The 23,338-nt window shown below is 38.6% G+C and overlaps 1 protein-coding gene across 7 annotated transcripts in view; it reads left to right on the plus strand.

The window, feature by feature from the left end:
* BCAS3 (BCAS3 microtubule associated cell migration factor) overlaps positions 1-23,338 on the plus strand; it is a 592,235-nt gene that overhangs the window by 372,279 nt on the left and 196,618 nt on the right. The gene's annotated exons all lie outside the window — the stretch shown is intronic.

The raw sequence follows: 23,338 nt of genomic DNA on the forward strand, positions 1-23,338 counted from the left end.
CTAGTTTGTGATATATTTTTTTAAGATTTTATTTTTTTGAGGGGAGTACGGGCGGGGGGGGGGGCGCGAGGGGGGGGGGAGAGAGAGAGAGAGAGAGAGAGAGAGAGAGAGAGAGAGGGAGAGGGATTGTTCATGAGGAGGGTGGAGCAGACTCCTGGCTGAGCAGGGAGCCTGACTCAGGGCTCCATCCCAGGACCCTGGGATCATGACCTGAGCCCAAGGCAGACACTTAACCAACTGAGCCATCCAGGCATCCCTAGTTTGTGATTTTTAATTAATAAATAGTCACAATTTTTGTGTTAGTTCTTTTCCTTATGAAATGGTCGTATGACACTGGGCACATTACAGATGGTAATGTGGTAGTTTGATAGTGCGTGATTTAAGATACATTTTGTCCTAATCTGCAAGTGCCCTGACAAATGTCAAGTAAGCAAAAAGCATGCCTCCCTGTGCACTTTGTTCATTTGAGTGATTTTTTTCAAAAGGATAATACTGAAATGGTACAGGCGTGAAGCCAAGTGAGAGCCCCATGGTTGCCACTGCTACTTTTCCTTATCAACACTGTCACTTCTCTTTGCTTTACTGTGGCTCACCTGTACAAATGGACTGGGCTGGTTCATTTAGGTAAGGTAGTGAGTATTCATCCTCCTTTACCCTGAGTCTTTATATCAGTATATAAGGTTGACAGTCTTTAACCAAAGCCCTTTATGTTTGTGTATGGGATATTTGATTTTTTAAGGATTGATATTTATGGACAGGCTGAATCACCTATGTTTTTTATTATGAGCTTATTCTAATCCTATTAAATAATTATAATCTTTAATCCTATTAAACAATTATGCTGAGATACTCAAGTTCTTAAAAGAAGTTAGCTAAGAGTACATTTCTAAAAATGGAGTATTTTTACTCTCATTTCCTCTTTTCCTTCTTCTTTTTCACTGTATACATACCCCATCTCAATAATTTATGTATCACATGTAAGATTCTGTTGCTTAATTTTTAAAACTGAGTTCTCATTTATTAATAAGGTTCATGGCTAATAAGCACTCTGTACCATATTATTTCATTTACTCTTCTTAACAGTTCTGTGGGGTAGTAATTATTCCAGTTTTAGTCATTAGAAGACAGACTCAGAGAGGTTAGGTAACTTGCCCCAGGACACAAGGTTAGTAACTGGCACAGCCAGATTTAAAACCAGATCTGAAGGACTAAAGCCACTGTCTTAACCATTATACTTCCTTAACCACTGTGCCTTCCTTGGTGCCAGATAATTTGACCCCATTTTGGATAATAGAAGAACACTGGTCCAAAGAGATGTTTCCATAGAGGAGTCATGGAATTTTAGGAATGGAAGGGTATATGGAGGTCATCAGCCCTCCTGTAAAGCAAAAGTCCTGTCTATCTGAGAAGTGGTCTTTATTTAATTAGATTCATACAGTGCCCTGAGTAGTAATAGTTAGTACTGGTAACAACATCCTGTGTGTGTGTGTGTGTGTGTGTGTGTGTGTGTGTGTGTGTGTGTGTGTGTTGTGGGGGGAGGTAGTCATCTTCAGAAAAAATTGATTTGTGTGTGGAGATGAAGGCCAAAAGAGGCAGTCAGTGGAATCACGTACTTGGAGGATCTCTGCTTTTTCATGTACTGTGTCTTATTTGATGACATCTGTGATTTGCTTCAAAATAATACAGGAGGAAAGTGGATGTGGATGGGACAGGATTGGCCATGGTTAGATGGTTGTTGGCTTGTGCAATGGATGCTTGGGTTTTATTATAATTTTTGGTCTATTTTGGTGTATGTTCAAAATTCTCCATAATAAAATGTTTTAAAATTTTTATTTGAAAGCACTGTTTTCATGAGTTTGTAGTGGTTAGGTTATGTATATGTTTTCTTATCCAGAATTCTCTTGGATGTTTTAGTTAAAAGAAGCATTTTCCCCCTAGCATTTGTTCCCTCTTAGAATGTCCTTCATCTCTTTTTCTGATTATTTGTTAAAGAAAGAACTCAATGTTGCCAGTACTGATGGTGAAGTTAACTGTCAGCTGCCTACATGGCTGCTGCAGTATTGGGATAATTTATCTAATTTCTCTTACGAGTAACTTCTCTTTGACATTATTTTTGAACTCAAAGACTTGCTTGCATTGTTCTTGTTAGTAAAAAAATAGCTAGGATGTACTTAGTAATTGGAGTCAGCTGCACTTAAGACTGTTCCGCCAGACTGTTATTTTAGCCTTCACTAGTAGGGTTTTTAACACCAGTTTGACCTTACTTTGAAACATTCTCAAAATACCATACTTTAATATCGATTTATATACTTTCATATTAAAGCACGGCAGGGTCCCTGGGGAAAAAAATAATGAAACTCTTACTTCCCACAACTATAGGGATAAAGGTAGATTTTCTGATTTTGGTTTTTAAAGAAAAGTGGGGAAAGAGTTGGGTTAAGTTTTCCTTTGGTCAGGTATAATGATTGCAAACGGATTCTGAAGTATGCAAGTCCCAGAAAGATAAGATGCCTGCCAAATAGGGGGCTGATTCCCATGGCCTGCATGCCTTCCTTCTGCTTCAGGATAAAGACTGGTTGAATTTGTTTCTGACTGGTAAATACCAAATGCCCCTAACATCATATCAAGTATATTTTAGGCAAGTAAAGCTCAAATTTTATAAAATTTTTCTAAAAATAAGTTCCAAGTTTTTGTTCATTCCAGAGCGGGTACTGTTGGCTGATTCCTTTCTTCTCTGCTTTTTCGTCATTGTCCCTATTTTTTGGCCACTGCTAGGGTAAGCTCCCATGTAGTAGAACATTAGAGGCAGAGTAAAGTAGGAGTGCAGTTGTTGTTTTTTTGTTTGTTTGTTTGTTTTTTTAAGTAGATTGAGGGGGTTCTAATATTCTCAGGACTTCATTTCTTTCTCTGAAGACACATCCATCAGCAACTCCATATAAGGCAACTGGACTCCCTCCCTTCTCTTCTGAGCCTTCTATGTGTATGTCTAGATACCATAATAGATCCAATGCCTGTGAAGACCTGGAACATTTCAGACAATAACTCAGACTTGTTTTCTTGTGCTATATTTAGGAATTGAGCAAGTGTTTTAGTTTTATAATGGAATATCTCTCTGTGTACTCTACATCATAGGCAAAACCCTCAGGAGGCATCCAATAGGCAGTCCTTTTTAAGTTAAAAATGTTAGCTGCTCTGTTACTTTTCTGAAATGTTTGGCCCAGTATTTTTCATGAGAATAATAGGATCTGGGAAAGAATAGAATTTTATAGCTTTGATCCTCAATAGCTAAAAAACTGACAACAACACAGCATTTCTTTACATGTTCTGGAGCTCTCTGTTCTTGAGCATTTAAGTTTGCCTTAATTAACCCTTTATTTTCTTGACTTCTCCACATCAACTCTTGGAATTGTTTTTGAGTTGCTGAGGAAGCTAAAGGTTAAAGATAATTTCTTAGTAAATTGATTTACATCAAAGAATTACTTCATGCAGATTAACTGAAATGATGATACCGGTAAGATTTCCAGACCAGGATCATTACAGGATTTTGAGTAGGCCCTCAGTGACAAATTGCTCTAAACCTGTTTGGCTCGCCCACCATAAGGCTTAAAATGTAAAAATATAAAAGTGTTTAAATTTTTCTTTCTGTTTCCTTATCAGAAATATTCATTTAGACCATAACAACTGTTAGAACAAGATAACAACCCCAGGCCAGCTGTCAAATGTTTACCATTATCAAAACTCTCCCTGGAGGGAGATGCAACTTTGGCTCGCCTCACCGGCAGTAATTTAATTTTTCCTTCATTCTGACTCGGAAATGGCAGCATTTTTCAAAGCTTCCTCCCACTGATGGCTGAAATTTTCCTTGTGAAATGATTTCCACCAGTCTTGAATCTTTCTTGTTTCTGCCGTCTTCACCTTTGCTGATGGTTCTGCAACTCATCACCAGCTATGCAAACTGACAGTTCACATCCTGGGGCAGCAGCAGGGTTTGGCCTGCAGAAAGGAGCAGCCCGACCAAATTTACGCTCACAAGATCTCTTAATTCACAAAAGCATTTGCTCTAGTTCCTGTTCTCTGCTGCAGGGGCTCTGGAGAGAGAGTGGGGGATGGGGCAGGACCATGGGGAGAATGTTCCGAAGAGAAGAGAGGCTCTCTTCACACTCTACTGAGTACACAGACTTTGGAGATGAAAAACAGACGGGGAGAGGCATTTCCAACCATCTTGCTGATCTGTGCAGGGGTTCATTGAACTGTACAGCATAGCACCAGACCCTCGTGTCATTTAATGTTACTTTTTAAAATTGTTCTTAAATGTTCAGCACAAATATCCCTCCCCCTTTTACTTCAGTTGACAAAGAATATAAAAAACAAAACAAAAGAAATAAAAAAGCCAAATATTGCAATGAGAATGACCAGAAATCGCTTTCCTCTCTGGAGAGTTCTGTTTAATATGAAAGTCTTCTTAACAAGAGTGGACAGAGGAAGTTTTAGGTTTGATTTGAACTTCATGTACATGACATATTTCATTTTTCCTTTCTCTCACAAATTTCAGCCCTGGCCACTTGTTTGCAAAAACCATCAATCTTCCCTGGCTGCTCCTAAGATACTCCTGGAATTTGAGCTCGCCTTTTATCTTCCTCTTGCTAGAGACAAATTTTTGTCCTATTCTTTGCAGTGCCTTGCCTCTCTACAGAGGACTCATCCCTCTGTATCCAGTCTACCCCCAGACATGCAGCTGGCACATTACTGTTCCATCGCACAAGGTCACTTTGTGTACTTGTGTACCAGTTTGGGTCAGTCTGAAAATTGCTTTCCAACACAGATTCTTTAAAACAACTGACTTCTTAGGTATATTTCTACCCACTCCTCCCCAGATGTCTAAAACAACCTAATCAAATTGTAGGTTGTTTTTATGGCTTTGAAAATAAAACTACAATTAAGGTAAAAAATGATGGAATCCTGGGGCACCTGGGTGGCTCAGTCGGTTGGGTGTCCAACTCCTGATTGCGGCTCAGGTCATGAACTCAGGGTCATGAGACCGAGCCCCACCTAGGGCTCTGCACTGGGCATGGAGCCTTCTTAGGATCCTTTCACTCTCTCTCCCTCTGCCCCAACTCCCCCACCCCCCCAAAAAAGAATCCTGAGTTAGAGAGGTGGATTTGAATTCTAGGCCTTGCTCTTCTACTGATTTTGTTCTTTAAGGTTTCTTTCCTTGTGACCCTCACAATCACAGCAACAGGTGGGATTATGGCAGATAACAAAATCAAGTCCCTAATCTGGTTCCCACTGATTCTGAATGTGTGATTATGCTGAATTGTAGCTGATTTTTGAACTACCTGTGAGTAAAGTTTGTCATGCAAATGGTATTTTAAATCATATTTCAGAGGAGAATATTCACTTACTGAAGAAAATGGAAGCATTTCAAACACTTCTATGTATGCAGTTAATTGTATACAACATTCCTACCTGCAGGTGTTTCTTCTATCAAAGTAGCTCTAACAGACTTCTACTACTCAATATTCTTCTTAAGTATAACTGACCTGTTTTCTTGTTTGAGCCTGGCCAATTCTCTAATTGTGTGAATTAGAGGTATTTTTATGTTCTCTACAATGTTGTGGGAATATAAACTTCAGGAGATTCCAACTTGGTTGGGAATGCACATACCAACACAAGGTAGGACTCTGCTACAGAATTCCAGAAGAAGCATTAGAAAAAAATAAGTGCTATAGGAATTTTAGACCAGTAGAGATATTTGGAAGGTTTTTAAAACAACACATATACATACATGTAAACACATGGGAGTTTTTTTTAGTTTTTATGTCTAGAGCTTGATATATTGTTTGCTGCATAAAATGTTTACTTGTTATCTGCGAAACCTCCTGCAATTTTGGTGTGATGGTTCTGCCTGTAATACCTTTTATTGAGTATTTATTATATACCAGACATTTGGTGTCAGACACTGTTCCAAACTCTGTTTTAACCAGAGGGCTTAAACATGGAGGTTTCAAAAACTCAGATTCTCCAACGGCCAAGTTTAAGTGGCAGGGGCTATGGCAAATTACCTGTGTTTAGGGTTGCTCCTGCTGCTACATTACATGTTGCCACAGCAGAAATGTGGGCTTGGCATTGCCAGACCTTCCATTTAGTCACGAGAGACAGGAAATTTACATTTTTATGGGTATTTCCTGATTTTAAAAACAGTATAGGCCAAGTAAAAGTTTGTGACTTTTACATGATATACTCAACTCCGTTTTATCCCCCCAACGCCCCTGCAGAATAGGCATAATTATTTGTATTCACCCACCTTCAACACAGCTAGTTAAGTAGCAAAAGTGAAATCCACCCAGGGGTCTGTCTCCAAAAACTACAGTGTTATTCTCCTCCTTCCTGTCTTCCATGGATTCATGGGAGTGGCACTGCTGATAGTTTTTTGGCAGAAACATGCTCTTTGGTTTAAGCCAGGCCCTTATCAAAATGATCAAATCACATGGTACTGGACCACAGTGTCATCTTCCAGTGGTACTGTACCACAGTGTTATCTTCCAGAGAACAGTTATTTATGGATTTGGGGGGAATTAATTATAACACAAAGGTGTTGGTGACTGTAAATATCAAATGAAAGCTCTCTTGCCTTTGCTATGGATTTATTATTTCAACCTCATGGTACTTCTAGAGAAGCTACACAAATACTCTAAATAGTTTGTAGAGTTCTTCAAGTTTCACAAAAAGTGGCAAAAGTATTAGTGGCAATTTTACAAGGCCTGACTTTGCCAGAGAGAGAGAAGAAATCATTACTTCTCAAGATCTCCTAAATATTTAAGCACTTTTGTTAAAATTCTAAATGAACTTCGTGGCCTGAAGGAGTTAACACACCTCCACAAACCTGCGTTCAGCTGGTAAGATCAGGCCCATTATTATTATTATATACAGCTGTAAAAAGCTGGTTATATAGCATAAATTGCATTGAAACACTTAGGCCACAAGATTACTCAAGAAGAATTGTATTGCTTGTTCAGTCATATATTTTGATCTTTATTGCTAGTAGTTTATTCTCATGAGGGTTGGGGATTAGCCTTGCTTTTAATGTAAAAAGTGTATCTATGAGGGTAAAAATATAAAATGAAAATAGATTTTTAATGGCAACTTTGGTTCTTAGCATTAATTTTACATGCATTTTTCATTCTGAACTTTTAAACAGTTTTGAGAAACATATGAGAGATTTGTGAACAGGGGCAAGAGAGGGTCAAATGTATCAAATCCTTGGATTCCAGCAAATGTAGGATTTGTGGAAGAGCATGGAAGCACACATGTGTTGGAAATGTAAATTAAAATAAAACCTCACTTGGTAGAGTCTTTTGAGAAGTGAGTGCACCATATTATGGCAAATGTCTGAGGCGTTTATCTTCTTAATAAATTAACCAAATATTAAAATAAACATTAATTTTATCAGTCTGCATTTTTTCCTTTCTGGATGAAAGTGTTTCAGGAAAAATCATAAAAGAATCTATGGTAGCTCAGAGAGGTTAAACTCAACAGTTGTTTTCTTTGAAGTCCCTGGCCATGAGGTTAATTGCCAAAACTGCTTGTGGAAAAGGTGGTAACAATTTAACAAGACTGTACAACTGCAGAGACGTAGATGAATATCAGGTGTTTGCAGATGTTTTTTCGTAACAGGAAAGGGGGTGGGGAGCAGAGGAGGAAAAGAATGAGAAACAGGGGAAGAGAGAGGCCTGAATAAAGTCCCAGCTAAACAGCCAATAATTCTTTGTTTGCTTAGCCAATCATCCTGTAATTGGCCAGGAGGTTAATAGGAGTCTATTGATTGGTCAGGAGGAGTGCTTACTGTGGCTATTTTTACAGTATGCTCCCAGACAGAAGGCTGCAATTACTGGAGCTCTCATTCCCACTCTTTAGGGCCATTGCTGCTCTGATTTATGAAACCTGATCAGGTTGCTGTTGGCAGTTTATGTTCTAAGTGTTGCCTTCTGGGTCTTTGCTGCTTATGGGTCAGTGTGCTAGTTCTCATCATTTATTGTGGTCATTTGAATAGGAAAGCTTATTTATGACTTACTAAAGTAGGAATACATTAAAAATAATAACCACCACCCACATGGACTGGAAAGTGGGAACCATCATACACAATGTGTGATAGAGTCCTACCTGCCCTAGAAATGCACATTCTGCTACCGGCATAGCATTTACAGTAGTTGCAGAAATCGGTAGTCTTTTCCTGATCTGCCTTCAACAGATTTGTTTCTCATCTCCTTGTAATTTACACTGTTGATTACACTTGGATGTGCTTGTATGGCTTCTAATAATGAAATTGGGTCACTGGTATTTTAGAGCTAAGGAGACCAAGGCCTTCTTTAAAATGTCTTAAACCATTCGGATGCCTTCTGGAGCTTGCGACGGGGCTCTTCTGTCTTAACCCACTGTGACCTGGTCCTGACCCGAGCTTTACTAATAAGGTACTTACTTCATCATTTCATTTCTCACTCGCTAAACTTGACTATAAATCCTTCCTTTACTCAAGATCTTAGTTTCCACCATTGCTCAAGCTTTTGTTTGTAGTTCAGAGTTCCCTGGGAGCTCAGGTGAAGGGGAGTAAATCTCTACTGATGATAAGGCCCTTGAGCCACAGAATTCTGTGTAGCCACATCCAGACCCCTGGATTTCACCTCCACTTCCAGCCTGTCACTGAAGGCTGTGGTGACCACAGCTACCACTGCTACTACTTCCTCCTGTTTCTTGTGCTTCTTTAATTTCACTGCTGCTACTTAAAAATAAAAAACAAAACACTAAGGACTTCTGCAGATCCTCTCATTGCTTCAAAAGTTCTCCATCACTCAGCATCCACGTTTTGAATGACTGCTCTATTCCAGACACCCCTGCAAGTGCTGTGGATGCAGTGGTGGTGACAACAGCCCACAGATGAGCACACTGATCGTGCCCCCTCTAACATTCCTAAATCTGCCCAACTGTCCATAAGAAGTGTGGCAAGCACCAACCCTACCAAGTGACACAGTACAGAAAGGGCAAGGATCCTATGCCTGCTGAAAATGATGTCATGACAGGAAGTGAGTGGAGTGGCAATGGTGGGTAGAACAAGTCGATATTCCCAAGAAAAGGCTAACTCAGCCAAGATGGTGCTGAGTTTTTAATGTATTGAGCCTAACAGCAGATCTCAGAAAATATTGGCTCGTAAGAGATACAAGCATTTTGAACTGAGAGGAGATAAGAGGAAGGGCCAGACATCCAGTTCTTTTTTTTTTTTTTTAAGATTTATTTTTATTTATTTATTTATTTTAGAGAGAGAGTGAGCATGAGCAGGGTGAGGGGAGAGGGCCCCAAGCAGACTCTACGCTGAGCATGGAGCCTGACATGGGGCTTGCTTGATCCCAGGACCCTGAGATCACGGCCTGAGCCAAAACCTTCGAATCGAATGTTTAATTGACTGAGCCCCCCCAAGGGGCCCCCAGACATCCCATTCTAAGTTTCATGTTTCATTTTGTTAGGAAGAGTGTAAAATCTTGAAGGTATGTTTAAAATCCTTAAAGACCACAACTATCCCAATACTTCAGTTTCCTGATCATTTTCCTTTTAGGAAAGAAAGGTGCCCTCTAGTTTAGTGAGTACTCCTCCCTCTACAAAGCAGGAAAGTATGGTTGCTCTGCCCCAGAGGAGGCAATGGATCTATAGACAGCCTCCCAGAGATTTTTTTTTTTCTGCAAGGGAACCATTAATTAATGAACTGTTGTTATTTATTCTGTATGGATACTGCAGGAGAGATTTCCTTTCCTTCTTTTTAAAAAAAGTGTTCTTCTATCATCCTGTTCTAACTCCTAGCTCTTCTCATCCTCCCGAGCTCACTAGAGCTCAAAAGAACCTGGATGGTTTTCTCTCCTGTCAGTTGTACATGGAGCCTTTCTTTTCCTGTTGCTTCTGCAAATATGAGTGGCCTTTGCCCTCCCTTCCCCCCAACCCTCTGCTCATTACCCCACTTTAGAAGTCTGTTCTGATTGTGATTACATCTTTTATGAGAGTCTATTCAAGTATTCTGACTAACCTATTGTTACTATAATGTTATGATGTAGGAGTGTTAATCTGACCTCTCAGTGTGGTGATTATGGTTCAAGTAAAGCAAAATGTTAGTAGCTAAAGCTCTTGTAGGGTAGTCTGCCATTGGTCACTAGACTTTGAGAATATCACTTCTGCCTTTCTTCATTCATATGTAGGCAAGATTACCTTTTCTCTCTGCTTGCCATGTTATTTTTCTTACTGGGACTATAGTCATCTCTTTCCCTCTGATAGTGCTTAAAAGATCTGACTTCATCAAACCCTTAAAATAATGTGACCTCTCCTATTTACTTAATTTGGAATTCATAAGGGAAAACATCTTGGTACTTTTAGACAAACTGCGTGGTTTTTATCCTTTGCTTTTACCTTAATCCAAAAATTTCAGAGCCCAAGAGAAAGGTCCCTGAGATGCATTTTCTCTCCCACTGTGTGTATGCCTTTAGAATCCTCATATTCGTTTCTTGTTTTCTTGCTTTTCACTAAACTTCACTGTTTATCTCATTATCAACTTTTATACCAGAACCCAACAGCATTTATAAGATTCTTTAGTAACACAGCGATGCTCAAATTTCTGTCTTCCCGTTTGATGGTAGAATCTGCTACTGTTTTCTAAAGGAATTAACAAACAACCACCACCACCATCAACAAATTTGAACAGTCCATGTTCTGAAACTAGCCATTTTAAAGGACTCATGATTTTGGTGTTCTTTTCTTGATGGTAATGGAATTACAAGAAAGGAGAATAAACAGACAACTCGTTCTTTTAGAAATGGGAAGCAAGGACTGAGAAGGAAGCATGGTGTTTGTTTATTCCCTAAGACTACTTGATTCTCTTTAAGAACTTATCCTTTAGATAGTTGTCACCCTGCCTTCCTTCAATTTTGTTTTGTTTTGATTTAAGCCAGCCATGCTCTTCCCTGGATGAGCATGTGTAAAAAGGGAAGGGAAGAAAAGGGAGAAGGAAGGAAGGAAGGAAGGAAGGAAGGAAGGAAGGAAGGAAGGAAGGAAGGAAGGAAAACGCATGTAATACAGCAAGCAGAGATTGTGAAATAAGAGTTGGAACAAATACAATATTTGGAGATATAACTATTTTTAAAACTTTGGGCTCTGACTCAGTCATGACCCATTCACCTTTTTGGGAAAACTCAGGGAAATTTTTTGGCAAAAATCTGTGATTTTTGTTTTCATAGTTCCAGGACAGAACTGCCCACCAGGCTTTCACATTCTTGAGAACTAAAATATGACTTTGTTAATCACTGGAATATTTATTACTTAATGTGTTCAGTGTAGTAAAAAGGAATAAAATTTATTGTGAATGAAGGTATTGGCACTAAATATAATCTCATTTTTAAAAGTAAATTTGAAATATTCCTTTGATTGAATGCAACTTTTTTTTGGGGGGGGGGTTGTCTTGCAAAAGACAAAGAAGTCATTTCAGAAATGTGTTCCTGTCTGCACTTTTATGTGAAACAGTCTTTTAAGTATGGAAAAGTGACCAACAAACAAAACAATTTTTAATGAGACATTTCAGGCTTCATGGAAGGTTTGTGTGTGGTTCACTTGTGTGAGATGACCTCAACAAACTCATTTTACTATACAACAACAAAAAAGGTGTAGGAGACTTATACATGATAAAAAAAAAATATTTCTCCATCCTAGAGCATGGATTTAAGTAACTTTGCCAGAGTTAAAAAAAATACTAAAAACATAGTTTGATATGAATTTTGGTGAAAGTTATCAGAGACAAATAGTAGTGGGCCAACCAAACTGATTTGTTTATAAGAAAAAATAAATATGTCATGAGCCTTTGGTGGCATCAGAAAATATTTGTGTGCTTTATTCTTTGTGATATATTGATTTATCAGCAGAAAGGAGCATTTGTTCTCAAAAATGGATAATTCACACTTAAATCTTGTCTTTCTCTGATTAATCAAGCTTAAATTATAGGTTAAGAGTGGTGGCAAAAAAAAAAGAAAAAAAAGCTACAGAAAAAGTGTAATACCCAAGTTGAATCTTATTTTAAATTTGCCACCTGGTGCTGAGTTTTTACGTGTGTCTAGGGGCAGACTCCTCTGGTATTTGTCAATAAGCAAAAGAAAAATATTGGTTTTCAGATACTAGGCATTTGGTGAACTGGCGACAGTCATGCAAGCGAGAATGTTCAAATGACTTCAGCTCTTTCCAGCTTCATTATGTCAGGCTGGCAGATCGCATATGGCATTATGGAAATCAGCAAATGAAAACCATATTGATCAGCATTGAGAACAAATGTAAAAAAGGTGGTCTCGAGGAGGAGCCAGGAGAAGAATGCTTTCCTGGTCAACCTGATAGGCTCTTGTTAAGGCCTTTTAATCATTTATTAACGTAACCTCCCTTCTTCCCTTTCCACTCAGATTACCTCAGCCACAGAGCATCCTGCTCCATTTATCTTTTAATGTTTCCTTTATTTAATTTATTTTTAAGCTCTAAGTTATACTCTTGTTTCAGAATTGAGTTTTACTTTTCATGGGATTGTTTTAAGTGACTTAAATGACTTTTCCCAACAAGCTCACCGGGCATTCAAAGGAAGAAATGCATTTGCTGAGATTCACCTATCAGCAAATAATTCACTTGGTATGCACCACAACCAGAAGCAGAGAGACAAAGAGAGACAGGCAGCCAGACACATTAAAAAGAGCAAGGGAGAGAGAGAGAGAGAGAGAGAGAGTAAAAATCTGAGTCTTTCCCAAACCTAATTGTCTAGTTAAGGTCTGGGTCAGTGTTTCAGTGTTCTTTTTTTCAGGGTTTGAAAGTTAGCCTGGTACAGTCACTTTAGGTCTAAAATGGGGTTCTGTCACCTTTCCTCTCCTCCTTCATTCTGTGATCTCAGGAGAAAGCTGCAGCTTTGCTTTTACCGAATTGCTTTGGAAGGAGAAGCAGAGCAATATTGGGTCAGCCTAAATGAGACAGAGAAATGGAAGGAAGGCTGTGTCTGTGGAGAATCTGGTTCTCATGGAGTTTCTTCACCTGAGACACACCTTGGGGTTGGGTTTTGAAGGTTTGCTGCTTTTCCTAAATCACATTCAGCCCTTGGTCTGAATGGGTTTCTCCCCCCCTCCCCCCTCCTCCCTCCTCCCCCTCTGACCCCTCCAACTCCTGCCCCCCTTCCATTTTGATGGCCAGGCTCATCATTCTGTAAATGTCCAGGGTGTTTTTTCTTCACATGGAACCGTGTCCTTTTATAGTTGATGAGTAACCTGTGAACACGATTCTTCAGAATGCTGATTGGCATATGACAACCATCGTTTCTTCCCCGCTTCACAGCATAAGTCACCCCTAAACAAGACTCACACACACACACCAGAGAAACCTGGAATAGGGATAGAAGTTAATGCCCGGAAACTGTTGCATACAGAACAGCGATGGGCTCTTCCATGAGTTATTTAGCTAATTGACAAAACTGAATAGTTGCCACTTTTTTCCCCTTTTGAAACCACCTTTAAAAAAAAACATAAAACAAAAAACCCTCTTCAACATTAAACAACTGAGGTTCACTTTCCTGTGAAGTTAGCATTGAATTCTGAAATAGTTTTTCATTTTTTTAAAAAGTATGGTTAATCTCCGGGCACTGTGGGTGATCAAATCATCGAACTTTCTTTATGCCCTGGACTGCTTTTCTGTGGCCGTGAAAGCATGCTTATTTTTATCTTTGCTTTCCTCTGTTTCCTTTGCTTCCCTGTGCATTTTAAGGGGGCTATCTCTGATTGATTTGGGTATCAAAAGATGCACGCCATGTAGATCTAATTTATCTAAGTAGAATCGGGAATTTTATTTTGGTTCTCCCTTGGGACTCCAGAGATACATTCAATAATATATTTGAAAAATCCATGTCTAAAATCTATTTTTTTTCCTTCTTGCATACTCATCGATTTCTAAGTGCTTTTCCTCATAGACTCACATTACTATCCCCCTTTCCTTTCTGGGCTCTACATCAAACAGTGTAGGAATTACAGCAGGAGCACTATCTGTGGAAGACTTGCTCTCCTTGTTTGTTACAGAAGAGCAGAACGTTAAACAGTGAGTGGACTATGCAGAAATGCTCTCCCTCTCCAGCTCTTTTTTTTCCCCCTCCCTCACTCCCTCCCTCTTTTTTCCACTCTTCCCTCTCCTCTTCCTCTCTTTCTCTCGCTCTCCCCATTCCCAATGGGAGTGTTGTTTATAGAGCATTATAATTTATAACTGAAGAGAGTGGATTTAATTTCAGTGGAGAGGCTCGCCAGCAGGGCGCCAGCCTGCAATCATATGAATCAGCAAGCTGCAAACTCTATTGAATGGAAAGTATTATCGCTGGCCACAAACGGACACTGTTTCTTCTAAACAACTCCCTTGGTGCAGGAAGACCTTGTCTTCATTCATCTATTTTACATATCTACTTCTGTTTTAATTTTGCCATTTCCTAAAAGCGTGTTCTCTTTAGATTGCAACTTTTCTCTAACTACCTTATTTCCTGACCCAGCATTGGGGACTGCTATTGTGTTTCTGGCTGATTTGATATTTCTTCTATCTCCATCCTTACCGTGTATGACTTTAGTTTTCTCTTTGCTTCTTCCTGCAAGTTTTTTTTTTTTTTTTGACGGGAGCTGTTAAACTACAGGCAAGGCTGTGATGAACCATTAGCATTAATATTGTAAAATGCTAGCCAGTTTTAATCACCTAAAGTTTTATTTAATCGTGGGAATTTTGTTGATATTTGGATATTTTTCTCTACACTTATGGAAAGATTTATTTTCTATTCTTTGAATCTAGGAGATGATTTCTTACTTTTGACATGACCCATCTAATCTCTTGTAATGTTAGTATTGTACCCGATGCCAAGTTTTTCAAGTGTTTCGGGCATTTTTAAGAAAGAGTCCTAGGGTATGTGCATGACTTATTGTGGTTGGTATTTATTTTAGTCTAACACCGGCTGCTTTCATGTAGTTAAGCTAAATCTCTGAGTCATTTTAAAAATCAAGTCAGACATACAAGGCTGGTACCTTTTTCAAAAGAATTTTACTGAATTCCTGTAGCTATTATCATTGGTCATGTTTAGTAGTGAATTTTTAACTGAGGTTAGATTGCATTAATATTGCATCAAATATCAGGCTGTTTTCATCTAGACTTTTAAATAATTTCCACACTCCTCTCCTAACAATGAAATTCAAGTTGTACAAATAGCCGGTTGACTGATAACTGGTAACTTTGCTTAAAAGGGAGGCAGGGATAGTATGTGAGGCAGCAAGGAAGCTCCAGGAAAGGAATTCTATTTGGACATCAGTGGAAAAGCCAGGCTAGTCTGACTACATTTGCTTGAAATACGGGTCTTATATATTTTAAAGATACAAATACAAAAGTTAGCAAATAGCACGATGCTCAAAGCTCAGAGATTTGATATGAAGTTCATGTGTTGTGCTGTCAGAAATGTATTCATTTCCTTATGTATATATAGGGAGAAATTATATATCAGCTTGCATATTTTCTTGACACAGTTTAACATCAACAGATCAAAATATGTGTAACCATAGTTTTTCTCATTTAAAGTACAAACTTAGAAATCCATATATATTAATAAATTTTCTCCTTTAAAGCCTGAGAAGGGAGTTATAGTCCTCACTGTCTCAACTAGGATTTTTTTTTTTTTTGCCTTTGATTGCTCAATAAGAATTACACATAGGAACAGAAAATCAATATGTTTACTTCTGCTTATTTTCAAAATTAAATGTTGCTAGGGTTTAATATCAGAGAAGGTATACCCAGGGTCTGCTTAAAGAGGTTTCGTTTGGTTTAAATTCCTTGTGGCGGTAGTTTTTACCTCTAGCAACAATTAATTATCAACAAAAGTAAAATTTCCTATCACACTGTTTTTATTCCAAAAGTAGGATGTGAGAGGAGGAAGAAAATTGTGAGGTGATTGCAGGTGAATGTATTTCTAAATCCTTTTATTCCTGACTTAAAATCAGTTGGTAAGCCTGACTTACAGTATGTGGATTTTTATTGAATTAAGATTAGCAAAAGAAATGCAGCTCTGTAATGAATATCTTTGCATAGAAATCTTGTGTAATTTTAACATCCTTGAGGATGTGGGAGAGCATAGTGAGGCACACACATTTCAGTAAGGTTGCAGTAACTCATCAATAGTGAAAAGGCCCTTAGCTTCACCTTTCTTTTCAAAGGCAGGGAGAAGGAGGGCCTTTGTCTTTTCACTTGAGTGCTGTGGGCTTAGTTATTGTGTTTAGGGGTATTTTTGGTGGGGAGAGGGATTTTCACCTAAAAGATGTCCCCTTCTTTACCTGTAATGTAACATAAAATTAAAGATGATCGCAGGCTTTTTGTGCCTTATTCTGATTAATTCCTGTTTTAAAAAAATTCTGCCATGAGAACTCTCAAAACCCAATCCCAGAACAGGTAAATTCTGTTTGCCTATTACATGGAAAGATTTCATTTCTTTAAATCAGTACCATAGTTAAATTAATTCCTTTGAGAATTGGCTGAAATTGTAGGACAAGATAAAATTGGTAGTTATCTTTGAATAAAAAGTATGTATTGAAAACAGAATCATCTATAGATAATATTTGTCCGAAATCATTATATGTGACCAGATTAAAAAATAAAAAGTAAGGGCAGGGAAGTAAGTAAGCTCAGTAAAACATTGCTTTTTTGGTTAAAAGCAGGGTGGTTGGGTTGGTATTTTTTGGTATTGTTTATTTGCACAATTGTTGCACATTAGAGTGACCTGTCTTCTTAACGTATCTGATTCCTTGATCAGAAAAACTTTATAAAATAGTCTGAGTGGATTTTTAAAATGTTGCTGGATAACCTTGTAGAAGTCCCTACCCTGGTCTTACAGAGAATATGTTACACTTACGTGATAGCTATTGGCTTTCTTGGCTGTTCATAGCCAGAGTTTCCAAATGTTGCTTTAATAAAACGCGTTTGGGCATGAAGGCCGACATTTATGTTTCCCTCCCTGTAACTCTGCTTCTGGACGGTGTGCTTGGCCGACTTAGCAAAGCTTAGAAGTCAGCTGCATCTGTGTGAGCCAACTGCTTTGACCGAGAGCAATTGAGTACTCCATTTGTTTTCTTTTCTAAATATCCCCAAAGTTTTATTTCCTATTCACTAGAGCTTTTTTTTTTTTTAATTGCCTTGGGCCAAAGGTTTACCAATTTTTCTAACATCTATACTTGGAAAATATAAAAGAGGTCATGGCCTTATTACCGATTGTAGTGGATAACACTGTGGTTGTGCTAGTTAAAACTGTGACCTTGGTAGGGGGCTGGAGAAAGGCCCTACGTGGTGGCTGCTTTCCTCACTTTTTGGAACTTTGATGTGTTCCTGCAACTGATATAAATGCAGGGGTGTTCAGGGAGAGGCAGCCGGCTGGCAGCGACATATTAAAATATTTTCTGACCCACAAAAGTAACCAAATGCCCATATTTCTTCATTTAACATAATTAATACCTTGTATTTCCATTGACTTTGATAAAGTGGCCTTCCTCCTCCCACCCCATCCCCCTTCCCTCTGTCAACTTTAGGAAGACTGCAAGAGATCTATAGTTAAAATACTCTACAGATGATGAAGGATAGCATGTCTTAAAAAAGCTAACATCAAAAGTCTCAATTAGGTTGCTGCCTAGCAGGAAGCTTATAACCACATTAAAATGGAAAAGTTATTTCATTTTTAGTATACTGTATTTCAGCAGCAAGGGTTGCAATCGAAGAGCAATATGAAACATTTTGGTTTGGCTGCCAAGTAAATCCACATTTTGTTATAAATATGTAATTACAGGAAATATATGAAAGGTGTTAAACATCTCTTATCAAATGTTGTTAAGGAGGAATTTGGTGCAATTGGAATTTAGAAAAAGCCCGGGATGGATTTCAGTCATGTTACTAGGTCTACTTGTACTTAATTTAAAGCAGTTGTCCTGATTTCATTATCACAGAGCACACTGTTTTTCAATTTATTCATTAAACGGCAGAGACGGTGGCACAGAATAGGCCTATCGGTTTAGGCAATATTTGATTGATTATGTGATTTTATTAGTGTCTCTTTTTCTTTTCTTTCTTTTTTTTACACTTTGTACCCCAGTGTACACATTTCTGAGTGAAAAGACAGACAATGCCTTTATTTTGAACAACCTAAGCAACGGTTGAGCAAGCCGTCTGGAAAGGTGATGTCAGCTGAGGGCAAGGGTGGTTGCTGGTTGAGGGTAGTCACCACCCCCTTCTCCCCAACACACACACTAGCCTCTGCAAATCCAGTGTCATGGTGCCTGAGTTGCTGTCTGGTTGGTTGAACTTGTTCTTCTCAGCTGATATTTAACTAGTAGCTTGTGCTGGAAAAGTATCAGTACTGCCTTCCGTGGCCTTGATAAACATGATTTCTAGACAAAGATGAACAGCACTGACCTGCTATGATGGACAGAATTCAATTATATGACTCTCTCGGGAGGGGGGAAAAAGCACATATTTGATGCCATAACTAAATTGGATTCCTTCTAAGAAATCCTAAATCTGTGTATAATAGATGAATGTAGAGCTGATTTATATTTACCTGCTGAATATAGATTTGGTTGCTAGAATATATAATTTAGTGTGTATATGGTTGGTTTTACTACCCCAAAGGATATATATGTATGTATGCTGGTCCTGTACCCTTTTTTGAAAGTAGTAACTAAAGATCTGCTATTGGAAAATCTCCTGGGTAAGTAGACAGTGTCTGCTATGCGTGTGGAGCTGCCTTTCTTACAGGTGTGTATATGGTTCATGTAAGCAGGGGAAGCCCCATGAAGACTGTAACTCTTAGTGGGATGGGGTAGGTTTAGGTAGATAATTGTTCCATGAGAGAGGACTCCCGGTGGAATTGCAGAAGTGCTATTGACAGCTGGGTTTCTTTTTATTTCCAACAAACAGAGGTTTCGTGTGCACTTGCTTCCACAGAAAGGGAGTTTTCTCATCTTATATGGCTACAGGAAGGACAGAAACATACCCCGTATTTTACTTGGAGATGTCCTGATGGAATTCCTCCCTACCTTTTTCTGTACTACAATCTGTTGTACAGTAGCTAAGACCAAGATGATCCCAGTACTAAACCTTATTGGTATGGTTCACTGATTTTTTTGGACTCTGCATTTATTTTAGCAGACTTCTCTGATAGCTTTTTGCAGTTTTCAGCTTTTTGTTGTTGAAAACAAAAATAATAAGTAAACCGGCTCGGGGATATATTTCTCTTTCTGAGGCTGATTCCATGTCGTAGTGCCCTCCTTGGAGAGGAGCTGTATCTCTGGCCAAGGCTGGAATCTGAGGAACCACTCCTGGTGGAATATGAGAAAGAACAGGGTATTGTTTACATTCTTAATGTTCCTGCCTCTTCTTATTATATGAGACATTCAAGGGGACCATCACAGTGTTAGAATTCTTTCCTTAAAAAAAAAAATTACATACATATCCTGTTCAAGTTTTATACATGGTTCTATAAGTTTAGTCTTATTTTGTGAAAGACCAGGGCAAGGTTCTATTCACATTCATTTAATAAATGAACCCCTATTTGTGTGATATAATAGTGAATACCAGAAAGGAATTTGCCAGAGTAGATGTTGTTTCCACTATTATGAGTGAAGCACTATAGCACACATGGCAGGTATTATTAACACATTGCTTCTCCACTGAAAGTTATGGAGTCAACTCTTCTTAAGTGTCAGGAGATAGAACAGTTTATTTTTTCTTGATACTTGACCAAGATATTTTGGTTTTGAAAGAATAGCTATGATATATTATTCCAACACAAAGCTGCCCAGATTCTTTTAGTTTAAAGGTTTTATTCCAGAGTCCCTTCTGGAATATAGTTTAAGAATTGGGAATGTACCATTTATCTAGAAGTCAAAGAAACAAAACAAAGTTTTAATTAAAGTGACCATACCAAAAAATAAATAAATAAATAAGGTGACCATACCATTAGGGACTGAAATCAGTGATAAGGACTTGATTTTTTTTTTTTTTTCTTGTGGCAGGAGACCTTGATAATGGGAAATTTATAAAACCCATGAAGGCAATAAAAGTACCATGAAATCATGTGTATAGTGATGCTGAAACAGTGACAAGATACTCAACTGTCTTCTAAATAATAAAAAAATATATAGTATGTTCAGTATAGTTTTTGTATTAAGCACACCTCATAATTTTCCAGTTCCTTATAACTTTGTACCCACATATAATAGACATGATACTTCTTCATTAGTAAGAATGTTTTCTCTTGTTTGGACTACTTCTATGATCTGTTTTGAGAATGCTGAGCCAAATAAACCCTATCATGGGCATTCGCATCAAAAGGTGACAATCCCTAGTTGATTCTCCGTAGTGATATCTCTACAAGAACCAGAGAGCACACCAGGCCTGCCTGGGAGAATGCATGCCACGATGGCTTCTACTCATTAGATTCTTACTCCTTGTGCTGGCCTTTTCTCTCCCTATAGTTTCTTCAGTTACTTGATATGTTTCAAAAGGAGCCCTATTAGGGCACAGAGTACTTAGACACTTTTTCCCAAAGGAAGCCCTGAGATCCAAAGGAATTGGTACAGTCGCAGGTAAGAACTCAGATGCCCTGCAGAAAATAACTTACCTTTACTCCCACCATTACTTAGCTTAGCCACACCTACCTCAATAGTGTCGTGCACTCTGAGTGCAATATGTGATTTTTTAAAAAATTATTCTAATTTGGGACACCTGGGTGACTAAGCCACCCAGGTACCCCTATGCCATGGCAGATTTTAAACATTTTCTGAAATGCTACATTCTGGGCACCTTGATAGCTCAGCAGTTGAGCATCTGCTTTTGGCTCAGGTCGTGATCCCTGGGTCCTGGGATCAAGTTCCATATTGGGCTCCCCTCAGGGAGCCTGCTTCTCCCTCTGCCTATGCCTCTGCTTCTCTCTCTGTATCTCTCATGAATAAGTAAATAAATAAAATCTTTTTAAAAAAATTATTCTAATTTATAGAAAACTCTTCATTTACATTGCCTCAATTAATCCTTGAAAGAACCCAGGCAGGAACTATTACTTTATAATGTATTGATGATTTTAAGCTGAGGTTTGGCAGTGTTAAGTAATTTCAGCCTGGTGACCAAGCTGGGAGTCAGATGGAGTTTTTGTAAATCCAAATACTGTCTTTCTACCATGTGACACTGCCTGATTCTTTGTGATGCTAATGATCATGGCGAAAGCAGGTAATTGCTCCTTGAGCTTCTCAATGAACAAAGGAAACTAAGTCTCTGATAAGTTTTCCCCTATTATTACTGGTTTAGGAGATGCCCCTGTTCAGTTCCTTTTCATCCTTGCAAAACAAAACACCCTTCCTGGGAGCTCCTTTTGGCAGGTTATCAACAAGCAGGAGCCTTGAATTCCTCTGCGGCATATTTTTGTTCCATAAACTCGCTTATATAACTGATAGCTTCATGAGGCTTCCCTTCCAACTATGTACTTCTAGTTAAAAGGCAATTTGCAGTGGGGCCTCAGAAGGGGAAGTTCCAGCCCAATGAGCATTTTCTTGTTTTGTGAACCAGGTAGATATTTATTGAATCTTGACTGTGTTCTTAGCAGTGTGGGAGATGAGAAAATTTTGTTCAAGGCGCTTTAGTTGAGAAAGATGAGGCATAAATGAATTTGAATTACTTAAAAGATGAAGAAATACCACAAGGCATTATATGATCAGTTTCAAAATTACTGGTACAGTTAATAAATGCTTTGCATTCAGGGAAGGGAGAATCATCATCTTAGAATTATAGCACTGCTAGGATCCTTATCAAGTCTTACCACTTTAAGAGAAGGTAAAATTCAGCAAGATTGATATACAATACAGGCTTAAATTTCTATAGCAAGATAGTGCCATGTCTCCCTGACCTGTAATCACTTAGATTTTTGAGAGAGAAATGAAATCTCAGCATCACTATTTTTTTTTTTTAGAAGAATCCTTTCCTTTTTTTTTATTTATTTATGATAGTAACACACACACACACACACAGAGAGGGGCAGAGACACAGGCAGAGGGAGAAGCAGGCTCCATGCACCGGGAGCCTGACGTGGGACTCGATCCTGGGTCTCCAGGATCGCGCCCTGGGCCAAAGGCAGGCGCCAAACCGCTGCGCCACCCAGGGATCCCGCATCACTATTTTTAAGCTTCTGACAGGTAGCTTTTTTTCTGTTATTTTATTTTTTTAAATTTATTTATTTGAGAGACACAGAGAGAGAGAGAGAGAGAGAGAGAGAGCACAAGCTGGGTGAGGGGCAGAGGGTGCAGCAGACTCCTGCTGAGCAGGTAGCCTGATGTAGGACTTGATCCTGGAACTCCTAGATCATGACCTGAGCTGAAGGCAGATGTTCAACTGATCAATTGATGAATCGAGCCACCCTGGTGTGTCCTGGGCATGAAGTACTAGGTAGTGTACTAAAAAAAAAAAAAAAAAAAAAAGTCCCCTGATACTAGTAGTTTACAATCAGATGGGGATAGAAATCTTTGCAGTTAACTGGGCTATAAAATAAACTTACACGAATGTCACAAAAGAACCTTACATTTATATATATGTAGTACTATGGGAGCCCAGGGGTAAGGGGAGAAATTCTGTTTATGGGGATGGCAGCTTCTTATAGGGGATTTGTTTGAATGGGTGGTAATTTTTGGAAGGGCATTCTGTGCAAAGAGAAATGCTGTGATTTACTTTGTCTTTTTGTGCTTTCACAATTAATTCCTATTTTCCTTTACTCTTTCTAATCTCATCTGTTCCCCATGCCTATCTTTCAGCATCTTAGCCTCCTTTAATGGGGTTTTGTCTAACTAAAACCTACTTTTAAAAAAATCGAAGTATAGTTGACATACAATGTTGCATTAGTTTCAGGTGTACAACATGGTGGTTTGACAATTCTGTATAAGTGCAGTGCTCCCCATGATAAGTGCAGTTACCATCTGTCACCATGTAACATTATTATAGTATTGTTGACTATGTTCCCTATGCTGTACTTGCCATGGGTTGTTTATTTTATAACTAGAAGTTTGTACCTCTTAATCCCCTTCACCTATTTCACCCATCCCCCCACTTACCTCCCCTCTGGCAACCACCAGTTTGTCCTCTGTATTTAAGAGTCTATTTGTAAAACCTACTTTTTTATATTTGCTGTAACTAGAGGTTTACTCTCTCTCCTCTGGTATAATATGGCACTGCCTGTCTCCTGATTGTAGAAATAATTTGATTT

Source organism: Vulpes lagopus, chromosome 12 (genome assembly GCF_018345385.1).
Source record: "Vulpes lagopus strain Blue_001 chromosome 12, ASM1834538v1, whole genome shotgun sequence".
NCBI lineage: Eukaryota > Metazoa > Chordata > Mammalia > Carnivora > Canidae > Vulpes > Vulpes lagopus.